Genomic DNA, 13519 nt, shown 5'->3' with positions numbered 1-13519 from the left:
TTAAATATGGCAAATGTTTGTGTGAGCTTTGTACAGTCAACAAAGCATTAATAAACCCATTTCTCATTTTAACAGTAACATATATTGTAACCTAATACATATTTAAATTATGATAATTTTCATCTATATTTTGTTCAAAACATTTTTAAAAAATCTAAATTTTTCATGTATCAAGGCTGACCACTGATCATAGGATAGCATTATATGATATATAAGACAATTACGCCATAGGACAATATACCCTACCAGTAATCATTGGTGAGTTTGACTTCTTGAATGAAAACTAGGATTATCCACTAGAAATGGTAGAGAAAGTGGTTAGAGATGTGTGGAATGCAGAACTAGTAATTATCCCCCATGTTAAGAAGTTGTCAATAGGTTATATTAAAATCATTCTATATGTGAAATGTATAGTACATATACCTTTGATATTAAGAAAACTGCATGTAACAACTGGTAAATACTTGAGGATAATATGAAATTAGGGAAAGTGCTAAGCAAACAGCTTAGTTTTGTAAACAAAAAGTAAAGGAATTTAAGAGATGTTTTGGATAGCAAAGGAGTGGATCTTGACACTATACCTGAATATAAAGAAATTGCGCTGGTAAATAAAATAACTGTGCTAAGCAAAGTCTCAATGAAACCAATAGCATAAAAATTCCTAGAAATGAGACAAAAAAGTTCATTGGTGGATTTCAAGTGATGTCATCATGATTGTTTGTATTTAAGTGATTGTGAAACTTGAGATTGTTTAGAAGTCTTTAGAGATGTTTAGATGAAAGCACTAGACTAATTAATAGAAGTCAGTTGAATTGGGTATCATGTTGTTTTCAGAGTTATTTTTGTTTTGTAATCAAAGTACTGTCATTGCAAGCTGTTGGCAAGATATTATCACAGTGAATGTCTTTTGAAAATGGTGTTTCTATAAAGTTACATAAGAGAGGAGAAAACCACAAATGGAAAAATGAAACCATGCAGCATGCAGGCTTCCTATCATGTCATTTAGAGGTATAAGAATTGCAAAAAAAATAATAACAACAACAACTTAGGCTGATGTAGGCACATAGTACTGCAGGACAGATAAAACATGATGAAAAAATGTATTTCTTTATTTAGGTGTAGTTGTCTTTTAACATATATCTATCACACATGTAGATAAAACATGAAAGGATGTGTAAATTAAGCAAGGAAACAAAAAGATAAAGAAACATAACATCCTTCAGAAAATGTATTTAAATCCAGAAAAAAGAACAGCTGAGTAGGGAAAGTTGTAGCGTTTAGATGGACATTAGAGGTCACGTATCCCCATCTTTTATCATCTTCACTTGTTTATATATTTGCATCACCTCACTTCCTGATGACTATATAGGTCTATACTGAATCAGTGAACCCTTAAAAAAGCGAATGCTGATTATTCGACCCTATTTAAGCGAAAGCTTACAATCCCTAACACTAGGAATATCCACAAAAAAAAAATCTTAAAACAGTATATAATGTGGGGGACCCCCCTGCTTAAATATACCAACTCCTTGATCGCACCACAGTGGAAGAAATGGCAAACTCCCGAAACTGGCCCAGCGATTTTTTTTCCCTAGGAAAAAAGTCGCTGTTCTGGCTGTTCGGGATTGTAAGCTTTTGCTTACATAGGGTCGATGAATCAGCGTTCACTTTTTTAAGTGTTCGCTGATTCAGTATAAACCTGACTATATCACTACTGCATGATGAATTTGACAAATTGAGCAATGCAAGATACTGAAATGACTGCATTAGTATATGGTTTTACTGCAAGCACGTGAGTCCCAAGAGCTTAACCACTCTCTCAAAGCCAGGGACTTGAGCATCTGGCAGCTGGTACAGGCTACCACTTACACTCAAACTCAAATATGAGTTTGTGCAAGCAGCTGGCATACCTTACTCAAACACACTATTCAAGTTTCAGTGTGACAGGTTGAGTGAGATATGTGCAGCAGCCATAGGGAGGGAGCTGGAGGGAGTGGGAGTGTAGATTAGTGCAGTGTTTGGGATGGAGATTTAGGTTTAAGGAGAAGGAGGGGAGTATAAGTTTTAGGGAGCTGGAGGGGAGTTTTAGGGTTAGGGAGCAATCAGGGAATTAAGTTTAGGAAGGGAGGTTGGAGTTTTAGGTTTAGAGAGTAATCACAGACTTTTGGGTTAGGGAAGGTGAGTGAAGTTTTAAAGGTAGGGAGCAAGGACTCAGGTTTAGAGCTGAGGAGGAAGTTAACATCTCTAGTAGAGCTATACAGTTTAATAGGGTCAGGTATAAGTAATTATGGATGATCAGGCTAGTTGGAGTTAGAGCATTTGCTTCCCGAGAAAGTGGTGGTGAGCAAACTTGTTGTAAGATACTGTCACACAGACTCTTGCAGTTGGCTCTTAATATATGCATATGCAATGAGGACATAAAAGGCATATTAAAAAAAGAAGTTCTACAAATGTTTATAAAATTTCACTTTAAGATGCAGGCACTCTTAGTGATACTATTATTTGTCAGTCTTAACCATATTTCTCATTTTCATGACACTGTACCATTACAAGGATTTTTTTTGCTTACTTCACACATCCTGTATTCATACTTTGACAGTATATACTGGAAATATAGTGCAAACATTTAAAGGAACACAAAACATACATAGTGAATAGTAGTAATTCTTAAAATTAGATGATTCCATTTACAGCTAATTTACCAGGTAAAGTGCTACCATTTTCTGCTGCAAGCTAAAATCGAGTCCCACAGCAAAAAGCAATGTTGCTGTGAAACTGCTCCTTGTCAGTGACTGCAATCTGTGTTATAGAGCTCATATAGTCTTTCTATAGACTATATCATAGTTTTTCCCTGCTTCTCTTTTCATGGGGCAGAGTTGAGGATGAGTCAGTAAGGTACATGAAAGTTAACTTTTAGAGGTTTAAAGCCAACAGATATATTGATTAAAAAATAAAAAAATACACAGATAATTGTGGTAGTGCTTATGTCATTCTGAGAATGAAATTCACTGTTTGAGGACATAGTCTAATCATTATAGTTTGCATCCACTCCTTTTTCTTCACTTTAATTTGTTAACCTGTGTTTCTTATTTGGAAGCCAATGGCTAAATGGTAGGTATCATTTGTACTAACCTGTTAAACTGATGTGTAAATAAAATGACAAACAAACCTCATATATTGTGTAGTCTAAGGAACTTTTAAGTAGTTCAAATGACTCAGTCTTAATGAAATGAATCGTATGCTGTTAAGACAAACGTTATAAGATCATAGAATATTAAAGATTTGTATATTTGCTGTTAAAAAAAATGACAATTTACACTTCTCCCCTTACTGCATGCAGTACTGTGTTTCCGATGACGGACCTTAAAAACACTTTGGAAATATTTCATTTATCCTATTTCCCATGTAACATAATTATTCAACAGCAGAGGGAGCCAACGTCCACATTTAGCTATAACAGCATACCATGACTACTCTTCTTTGAGACTGACAAAATTATATGACTAGAACACATTTATGTTACAAATACGAGTATAGTGCCAAAGCAATGAACGTATGAGGATCATAAAATAAAAGAAAAAGAAATATAATCTACTGCACAGTAGTAACATAAACATTTTGTCCTTGCAGTACAGTCATATTAACAGAAATTAAATGGTTTTAAAAACCCTTTGCCTGCAAGAGTGGCAAAACTCTTCTTTACAACAGACTTTATGTAATAAACTGCTAGTAAATCTTGATTAGATGCTATGGAACACTGCGGTGCTGCAGAAATGCCAGGCATCTGAACACATGCACAAGTTTCCCCTATAGATGTCACTACTTTTCAAACCACTGCAAACTCTATGGTTCATAACATTTTCACTCCTTTCCCATGTACGACTCAGTCTTCTCACTTCACTTTCGTGCAGATTCCAAGACATCGGTGTACTGAGAACACATGGCCTCCATCATCCTGACTACTCTCAACTCTAAAATCCAACCCAATTCCATTGGATGGCATCTCCAGGAAGAAGTCCGCCCAGTTTCATACCTTGCAATGCCAAGGTATTGAAATGAATGGCATGCTGTTAGTCCCAGTCAAACTAATGAGATTCCCTAACATTCTATGTCATGATATATTAATATCTATGATGAGCATAATGCCAAAGCTGCCCAAGGACTCGGCAGGCCTTCACGTCTGCTGGAGTTCTAACACTGATTAGCTCCATCTATATGTCAGACCTGTTATTGCAGACAAGCAGCTCTGATGCCATTTGGTGCATGAGTTTCATCTGTAGGGTAGACTGGGTAACTGCAAGCATGATGACCAGCACAGCTATCATGCCTGCATTCACCTTACCCAAGAAGAGGTACATGGATGCAGGGCCACTAGCCCACCAGAGATTTCCATCCATTTTTTTACAAAACAATAAAGTGAGCAATTCTCCATTGAGTGAGAGGGATGGCTTTTACTACACACAACCGAGAACGTACTCCCTCTCAGGCATGGTCCCCAACTCCTGAAACCTACAGTATCACTTTACCTGTATGTGGAATTAGGGTATTGAAGGCAGTACCTAATTCCACATAGAGGTGTCACTCATGCCTTGATGAGAAGCTCATTCATTGTTGTGGGCTTCATTACTTATTCAGCCTCATACATTTGTGAGGCAAGCCTGATCCTGATTCTTAGTTTGGAATCAGGGGTAGGGCTCTGTCTGTCCCATTAGTATATGCCAAATCAAAACTGCATGAGCCCTATGTTTTGCACTTGGGTTTGGAATAACATGCTCAATTTGGTATGTTACTCCACACCGAATCCTTTTGGAATCTGGCCCTTTGCTTCACATTCCTACTTGTCAAAAAGTACATAAAAAGATCATCAGAGACATACATCAATCCAAGCACCTTGATCAAACTTCTGATCTAAAAATAAGGAGGGTAGGAGAGGCAGGAGAGCTATATCCAAGCGGGATTTGAAAAGATGGGGGATGGCTTATACATTCTATATCGTGGACTCTCAAATGATCAGTCTATCCACTTCTAAAGTAATATGCTCCACTTATGCACTCTACCTGAGCTTCAGTTTGCTCCATGGGTCGAATATCCTGCATGATCACATGTGTAATATGTGAAGTACTGGTTATGCTCCAAAAATGAAAAAAAAACTACATTTTTATATTGAGGTTCATATGCTAACATGTTACTATATCAAATTTGTTATACATGGGTGTTTATGCATGAATTTTGCTGTTAAAAAACAAGATAACTAAATACTGCCACATAGATGGCTGTTACCAAAGAACTGCATAGGAAAGCAAACAGAAGTTTTACAAGCTGTAGCACTGTATCAAACCTTGCTCATAATGCACAAAAGTAGCAGCCAGAAGCAAAGTTTAGAACTATTAAAGCAAATGTTTAAAAGATGTCACATACTTCATGTGGCCATATAATTGTTTTTGTAATACTGCATAAGATTAGCTAAAGCTCCTCTTGCATTGAAAATCTTTATGATTGGGTTCTCTAATCATAATCCATTATATCTAGGGTTACCATCTGTCTCTATTTGTGCAGGACAGCTGCAATTTGGACAGTTGGGTTCTGTAACAAAATGAAAAATGTCAAACATTTGGAGGTTGTAGGATGAAAAATATTTCAAAAGCTTCCTTTAATACCATCATAAAATAATTATTTTACATCTTGAAGACTATTATTATATGAAACAGCATATACAACTCAAATGCTGTAAGACTGTGCTTTTGTTTTGACACAATGTGATGTCTACCTCTTTTTATCGGTTTTAAGCATGATTTGCCCTGCAAAATCTCACATTTCTGTAAAAAATGTTCCATGTTGTGCATTCAAAAGGATGGCAACCCTAGCTATATTGTCTGCTGACAGTTTTATTTCATGTCATATGAAATCAGCTGAATGGTCTTTGCAGTGCATTTGTTGAATTTTGCTTACAAACTAGATAGTGCCATCTTGGCCCCCCAGTAACTTTAATGTATTTGAAGATGTTTGACATGTCTCTCTAACTCTGTGTTTTATAGGACTCAGAGTTTTAATTCTATGCAGCCTATACTTACACACAAAGTCACATCCAGTACAGACTAGCTTGGTGGTTGTTTGTTGCAGTTCTTCCATGACTTCAAATCACCTTTACAGTTTCAGTCTTAAAAGTTATCTAGTACCATAGATGGGGCCTGTGTAGGATTTGCCAAAATGCTGGTTTCTTCCTGAAGTTGATCTCCTTAGCATGCATGGCTGTATTTTATTTACTTTTAATTGTGCAAAAGTATATAAAAATGAGCAAACTTGCTGCCCTTTGTCAAAACATCCTATAAATCTAAAGCATCACTTATTAAGGATAAATAACCAATCAAAATGCTAATAGTTTACACATCCATAAAGGGTGGAACTCTTATCATTCAAGAATATACTTTTATGTATTTTTTAATTGATAAATAGTTGATGGCTGGATATGTCTTATAACTTTATGATCAATATTACTTAAATTGCTTTAAATATGTGACATTAATAGTAATCTGTGATGCCAACTACCCTTTTGTGGAAGTTTTGATTGGTTGTTTTTAGGTCATATGTTTTAAATTTATGAATGGGAGAACTCCACCCTCCATGAGTGCACATGATTTGCAGCAATGCAATTGTTTTTTTTTTTTTCAGTTTTTAACTAATGATTTTTTAACTCTTGAAAGAATCATCTGAAGAAAGGAGCAGATGTCACTCAAAAGCATTTGTCTCCTTTACTGTCATAATAGAGTTTATTGCTGTTTTAAGCCATTGAGGCCTTGGTACTTCTTTTGGTTTATTTTGTTTATATGCTCAAGTACTTGGTCTTGGTGACAGTGCTCCTAGTTTTGTTTCATTTTAAATAGATAAATTTAACAAATCAATACAAAAATACTGAGTTGAAAGGTAGACAAAACTGCAATACACACAGCCATCATGGTAAATTACTGTGAAATGAGATAAACAACTACCAGGATACAGCCCTAAGAGGAAAATTACAGGACAGCTGCTGAATATTGTCTTGTTCCTATGATATGTGTCCTTGATATAACTTATATATATTATGTGGCATAACTGTACATTGATTTACCAAGCCACTAGATTATGCTTTCCCTGCTAGCTGTGCATACATTCAGGGATGGGTTAGGGTTATCACCTTTCCTTCTTTATGCAGGACAGTTTCTGTATGAGCAGTCGGGTCCTGCAAACAACATTAAAAATGTCCTGAGATTTTATGGCAAGAAGCATTTTCTATCTTTCCCCTAATTGCTGTATAAAACTATTTTTCTGTATCTGAATCCCCTTAATATGACACAAAGCATTACAAACGTTTCTAGAAACTTCCATAAAAGTAATCTTTAAATGATACTGGAAGAGAATGCATGCAAATCAGTGGAAGCAGTGGAATAGTGTGGCGGACTAAGTGGAAGTACCACTTGTAAAAATGAAGCATCCGTGTTTTACAATTAATTTCACTTCCAACTGCACTCCTTAGAATTAACTTGTAGGTGATTTTGCAAAACAGTAGAAAGTATATTGCATTGCTTGATTTTTTTACTTTTATTTGTTTACTCAACTTTTCTGTTTAATTATTACCACAAAATGATGTCATGATATCATTGTGGAAGGAGTTACATATAGCTACAAAATATTCTGGGTAACAAAATGCAGCTTATATATTTAGAAGAGCAGCTGCTTATTAACGTTGTGACTTCAGTACGACATTATCAAGATTTCATTTTCAATATGAGGTGTTCCACCTGCAAGACATAGTTGACAACTTCTATGAAGTAGGAAACCGTTGCTGATGAGCTTAACATGGAAATATGTTAGCCTATACGTTAACTAAGGTTGTGAGGTATTGTAGGTTCAGTCTTTCATGATGTCATGGCAGGGATTTTCATCTCCAAGAAAAACATTCAGTGGGTCATCCATATTAACAAAATTAAATGTCTAAGTAGCACCTCTTTTTGCACAAGAAAATGCATAATTTGGAACAGTACGTGATAAGGAGGTTTTATCCAACTTCAGGAATTTTATGATTGCTTCAGAACGTGACCAATACACTTGAAGAACATGCTTAAATATAAAAATGTTAGGTGAGGAAGCATGGAAGAACACTGAGAACTGTAATGCATAATACAGCCAGACCAGTATGAGTACAATGATAACTAGGGTGAAATAGACAGAAGGCAGGATGAGTAAGTAGAAGAATATCATACACATTTTCTAAGATATCAGCAATGATGAATGCAAGAATGACTGGGTGAAGTGATAATAATGTCTCCCTATTGAAATGTTGGTACTCAAAATGCTGAGTGCCAGCATGCCAAAAAAAAGACCAAAAACACAGAAGAAAAGCAAATCTAGAAGAAAACATGCACCCCTTACTTACTGATAGAACCCACACTGTAAAAGTAGCCGACTCCAAATCCAGCTCCAGACAAGTGACAAGTGGAGTACCTCAGGGTTCAGTCCTGGGCAAGGGTGCCCGCAGGTAGGTGCAAGGGGGTGCACTTGCACCCCCCTGGAATCGGCTGACTAGATAATTTCAAAAAAAGTTTTTTTTTTTTTTTTTTTTTTACGTGAGTTCTTTAAGAAGATAGTGCATTCTTCTTTAAGAAGAAAGAAGTCTGTGCTAACAGTCCAGTCGCGGGTGTGCTGACATCATCACTCTTGCTCATATTTAGAAGTTTGTGAGTGGGAACTCACACGGACGGTTTTGCAAGCGGGATGATTCGAGCAGGAACTGAAATGAACAGAAGATGGGACCAGACGGACGGAAGATGGGACACTTTCAGGTAGAGGTGTGTGTGTGTGTGTGTGTGTGTGTGTGTGTGTGTGTGCGTGTGTGTGTGTGTAATGCCCCAGGTATACATGGTGGTGGGTAGAGAATAAGGCTTGAACCCTGTAACTTGGGCCCAAGTGGCAAGAGCCTGAATTCCCTACCCACCACCATTTGTAAAAATATTGCAGGATTTTCCCTCATTCTTTTTCTGTTCCTCATAAAATATGTGGTTTCTGCATTTGTGTCCTTGTTGCCTGACAGCTACATGTTCTCTGGTTTTATTCTTGGCTGTCTGGAGTGTTTCTCCCTGGGCCTCTGCTAAAAATTAGCTTTTTTTTTTCAAAGTCAGACTTTCCTGGTTAAAAAATGTTAAAAAAAAATGGACACATTTCAATATCAGACTTCATATTCTTCATAAAGTGCATGGTAACAAAAGCTTTTATTCTAGCAATTTTCTAAGTGTACAAGATGGATATTTGAAATGTATCCCTGTGTTTGGGACTGTATTCCCCCCCATTATTGGCTTCATCCAGGTGTTGTGCTAGGGTTGAGAGTTATGGTAAGAACTGAATTCACTGAATATGTTTGGGGGCTGTATTCACCCAGTATTGGCTTTGTTCAGGTAGTGTTTGGGACTGTATTCCCCCCATTATTGGCTTCATCCAGGTTTTTTGCTAATGTTGAGAGCTATGGTAAGAACTGATTTCACTGAATATGTTTGGGGGCTATATTCTCCCATTACTGGCTTTGTCCTGGTGTTATTTGCTAAGAGGTTGAGAGCTATGGTGAGAACTGAATTCACTGAATGTTTGGTGGTTGTAGTCACCCATTATTGGCTTTGTTCAGGTATTTTGTGCTAAGAGGTTGACAGCTGTGCTATGGTGAGAACTGAATTCACTAAATGGTAAAGTTTCAGTCTTCCTCTTTCACAAAACAGCTGATTTGGCGTAGTGGTATGTTGCTCTGACTGTTTTGCACGGGGTCCCCTGGGTTCAAGACGTGGCAGTGAAATGTATGGTGGTAATGCAGCATTTTATTCTAGCAACTTTCAAACATTATATAAGCAATGTTTAAAATGTGTCCCTGGTTTTTGGCCTTTTGCCCCCCCTCAATAAATTTTGGCTTTTTCCAGATTTCTTGTGCTGCAAAGTTCAGAGATACAGCTGAGTGTCGAGTAGATTTTACAAGGAGCTGAGAGCTGCAGGGGAGCAAAAGTTTAGTGCTACTTATGTTTAGTCTGCTTGCATTGTTAATAGCACAACAGATAGTGTACTTGCTTTAGATGCTGAAGGCTGTGGGTTCTACTCCCACAGTAGGTAAATGCATTGCTGATGCTGTATTGTGTTGTAAAGGGGGAGGATGCTGCAGTCCTTTTGGCAAAGATACCTAGTAACTCTGAACCTGTTAACAGTTTGCTATCCATTCTCTATTGCGGTATTACTAGCTTTTCATTTTTTTATTGCATGCAACAAAGGCAATTTATTCTTCAAGGGTAACAGGCACTTTATTTGTAGATTAAACAATGACATATAAAGTGTTTGCTAGCAGCAACCTCTTTATTAGTTACAAATTTCTTCAATGAGGATTTTACTACTTCAGAGATTGTGTATATTTTTTACTGATACTGTTGGACTTGAGTAGACTTTTATGATGGAAATGTTCTGAATTGGGCAGTTTTGTCATTGGTGGATGCTTTTTGTTTCATTGTTTACTGGAAAAATGTTCAAAACAATAAATTTAAAATGCCCTCTAACAACTGTACTGTATTGTACAAGGAATATAATGTAATACAGTCAGGAAGGTGTATCAAAGAGCATGTGTATGTTATGTTCGAGGGGCCTATGATTTTGAAGACAGCCCAGAGTTAATATTTGCCATTGGCAAAATGTATTTTCTCTGAAAGTGGGTTTCAGTGCTGTTTCAATACATGTGAGTTTCAAGGGCAGAGAAGTTTTAATGTTAGTCTATTTTCATTGTGAGACTGCATTGCTTTAACAGATATGTATTAGGGTTTGTGCTGTAAAATGCAAAATAAAACTTTCAAATGAAATCCTAAATCATCACAGAAGTAAAGCAGTATGCACACTAATGTTTATGGTAAATGGGGCAAAATAACCAAGGAATGGGACATTGGAATGGCTGCAGGGGGGAGGCTCCATTTGACCATGATTTTGTGAGGGGGGGTAGCAAACTCAGACAGCTCCGGTTGAACTATACCTCTCAGTTGTCCATATCTTTGCAGAATGAATAGATATTTGCTGCTTATTTTTGGTTTGTTCCTCATAAAATGTGTGGTTTTCTAGCAAATCATTTAGGAATGAAGCCATTAAATGACAGACATTGAGTTTCAGATGTTATAACCTTCAGAAAAATGCATGCTAATGCAAGACTGTCTTTAAGTTTATACAAGAGCAATTTTTAGTAGTGTTTGTATGTTCCCCAATATATTTGGCCTTGTTCAGATTTCCCGCATTAAGAGGTTGAGAGGTACGTGCAAATCACTTTGTAGATTAGGAATATCCAAACATCTCAATTTTCCCCAATTCTGGCTCAAAATGTTGCTCTCCCCTAATAATCCCTCCTCCAAAATGGCAATTTTGGAAGAAAATGTGGAGGGTTTACAATTATATATAACTGTAATGATCAGTTATAGATTACCTTTATTTCAGAAATGCATGTGGATGCTCTTATTTTGTTAGCTGCTTCAAGTTAACTGTTAATATTAAAAAGGTGTCCCTTTTTTGACAGGTATTTTTGCATCACATTTTGGTCCGTTTTTCATAAAATTGTGGTTTTCTGGCAAATTAGTGGAAAATCATTAAAGACTGAAGTTAGAAAATAATGGCAGACATTTGACTTTCAGATTTTATACCCTTCAGAAAATTTGTACTAATGCAAGATCTACCTGTTCTATTTAAGTTAATAAGAGCAATATTTAAAAATTGGCCTTATTTTTGGGCCCGTGTCCCACTTCTAGTTCTATGTATGGCTTTGGCCAGATTTCTTGCTCTGAAGTTGAGAGGTATGAGTGTCAGAGCCATCACTGTCAGCCAGAGACATTTCAAATTATGACATACTTATTGCACCCCACCCCCCATTGTAGTGGCTCTGGATGTGTCCAAGGAAGGCAAGGATCAGTTATGCAGTATAAGTATGCAGAGTATTCCCCCATCCAAGGTAGATCACAAATACGACTGTGGCTTTTCATCTGTCCTTGATTTTTCAAAATGTTCTGGTTTTCTATCAGATTTTTATACTGTTGATTTATGCTTCTTATTATTCAGGAACTGCATGCTGTCACAGTGCCCTGTTGCTCTGTTTAAGTAGCCATGGTTTAATGAACATCAGGTAAGCTTGTCGGAGATTGTAAGATGCAAGTAAGCTTTAGTAAGCTTGTCAGACATTGTAAGATGCAAGTAAGCTTTAGTAAGCATATTGTTAAAGAATTACCAGCATTGAAAGCCTTTTCGTTGTTGCCATGCAGAGAATATTTACATGACTAAATAATGTATAAGCCTTGGGTATTGAAATGCATATGACAGTATTTGTAATAAAAGGACAGGATTGCAGTATTTTCAGAAGCTCATTACATTTTATTGGAGACCAGTGTCTTATAGCAGTGTCTGTGTGTTAGTACACTTGTAGTTGGGTGGCTTTAATGGTATATGGTAAATAAGCATTGCTACCTTACTTAAAAGCCAAGCCCTGCAACAACTAGCTCCACACTGAAGTCAAAACACAATAGCTCTGGTGGGTAAATGTACTCTGTAGCAATCAAAAAAGGCAAATGTTTGAAATAACTACAGCTTATGTGCAAACACAATAGGTAGTGATGAAACAATGCTCTGCTAAAAATGCTTTAATGCTCCACATTGCTGAGCTGCAGATCAGTTATCACTAGCTACCAGGATTTCACCCACTTCAGATCAAGCACGGTGCCGTTCAGTGCAACCTTCCCAGAACTAATTCAAGTCTGACCAGAATTATTTGGTGTGTGTATAAGAGGGAGGTAGCATACCCCTCAGCTGTCCAATCCTTTTTAGGAGGAATATGGGGCAAAAATCTGAAGTTGCTAAATAATGAGACATTTCAGTTTTAGATGTCATGTCATTTAGAAAAATGCATACTAACACAAATCCTGTTACTCTTGCGATTTTCTAAGTTTATGAGAGCCATATTTATAATCTGTCCCTATTTATTTTAGGCTTTGTCAAGATTTCTTGCACTAAGGTTGAGGCCTTGAGGGGTGTGGTATGTTTGTGAGAGAGAAAGTGAAATGCCCAAGTTAGAGTTAGCAGGTGGAATTTTCAAGTGCATTTTCAAGGAACTGTGAGTTTTAAGGGAAGCTAAGTTCACTGCTGCTCATGCCAAGTCTATTTACAATGTGCAACTGTTTTGTTTAGCAAATGGTATCTCTATTGTGGTATAAAGTTTTAAAGCTATGTTAGTAGCACCACAAGTAGAATACTTGCATCTTAATGTAAAGGCTTGAGGTTCTATTCCTACAGCATATACATTTGTATGCTGCAGTCCTCAGGATGTCCTCCTTTGGATGAGATACCTGATAACTATGAACCTGTTTTTCAGCTTGTCATCCATTTTCTATTGCAATATACCAGCTTACCATTTTTTTTAATTTAACATAGGCAATTTATTCTTTGACGCAGCAGGCACTGAATTTGTAGATGAAACACTGAAATATACAGTTTTCTAGCA

This window comes from Protopterus annectens, chromosome 2.part2 (assembly GCF_019279795.1).
Source record: "Protopterus annectens isolate FY-2018-M chromosome 2.part2, PAN1.0, whole genome shotgun sequence".
In the NCBI taxonomy this organism is placed as follows: Eukaryota; Metazoa; Chordata; order Ceratodontiformes; family Protopteridae; genus Protopterus; species Protopterus annectens.
Note: the sequence above shows the minus strand (reverse complement) of the source record.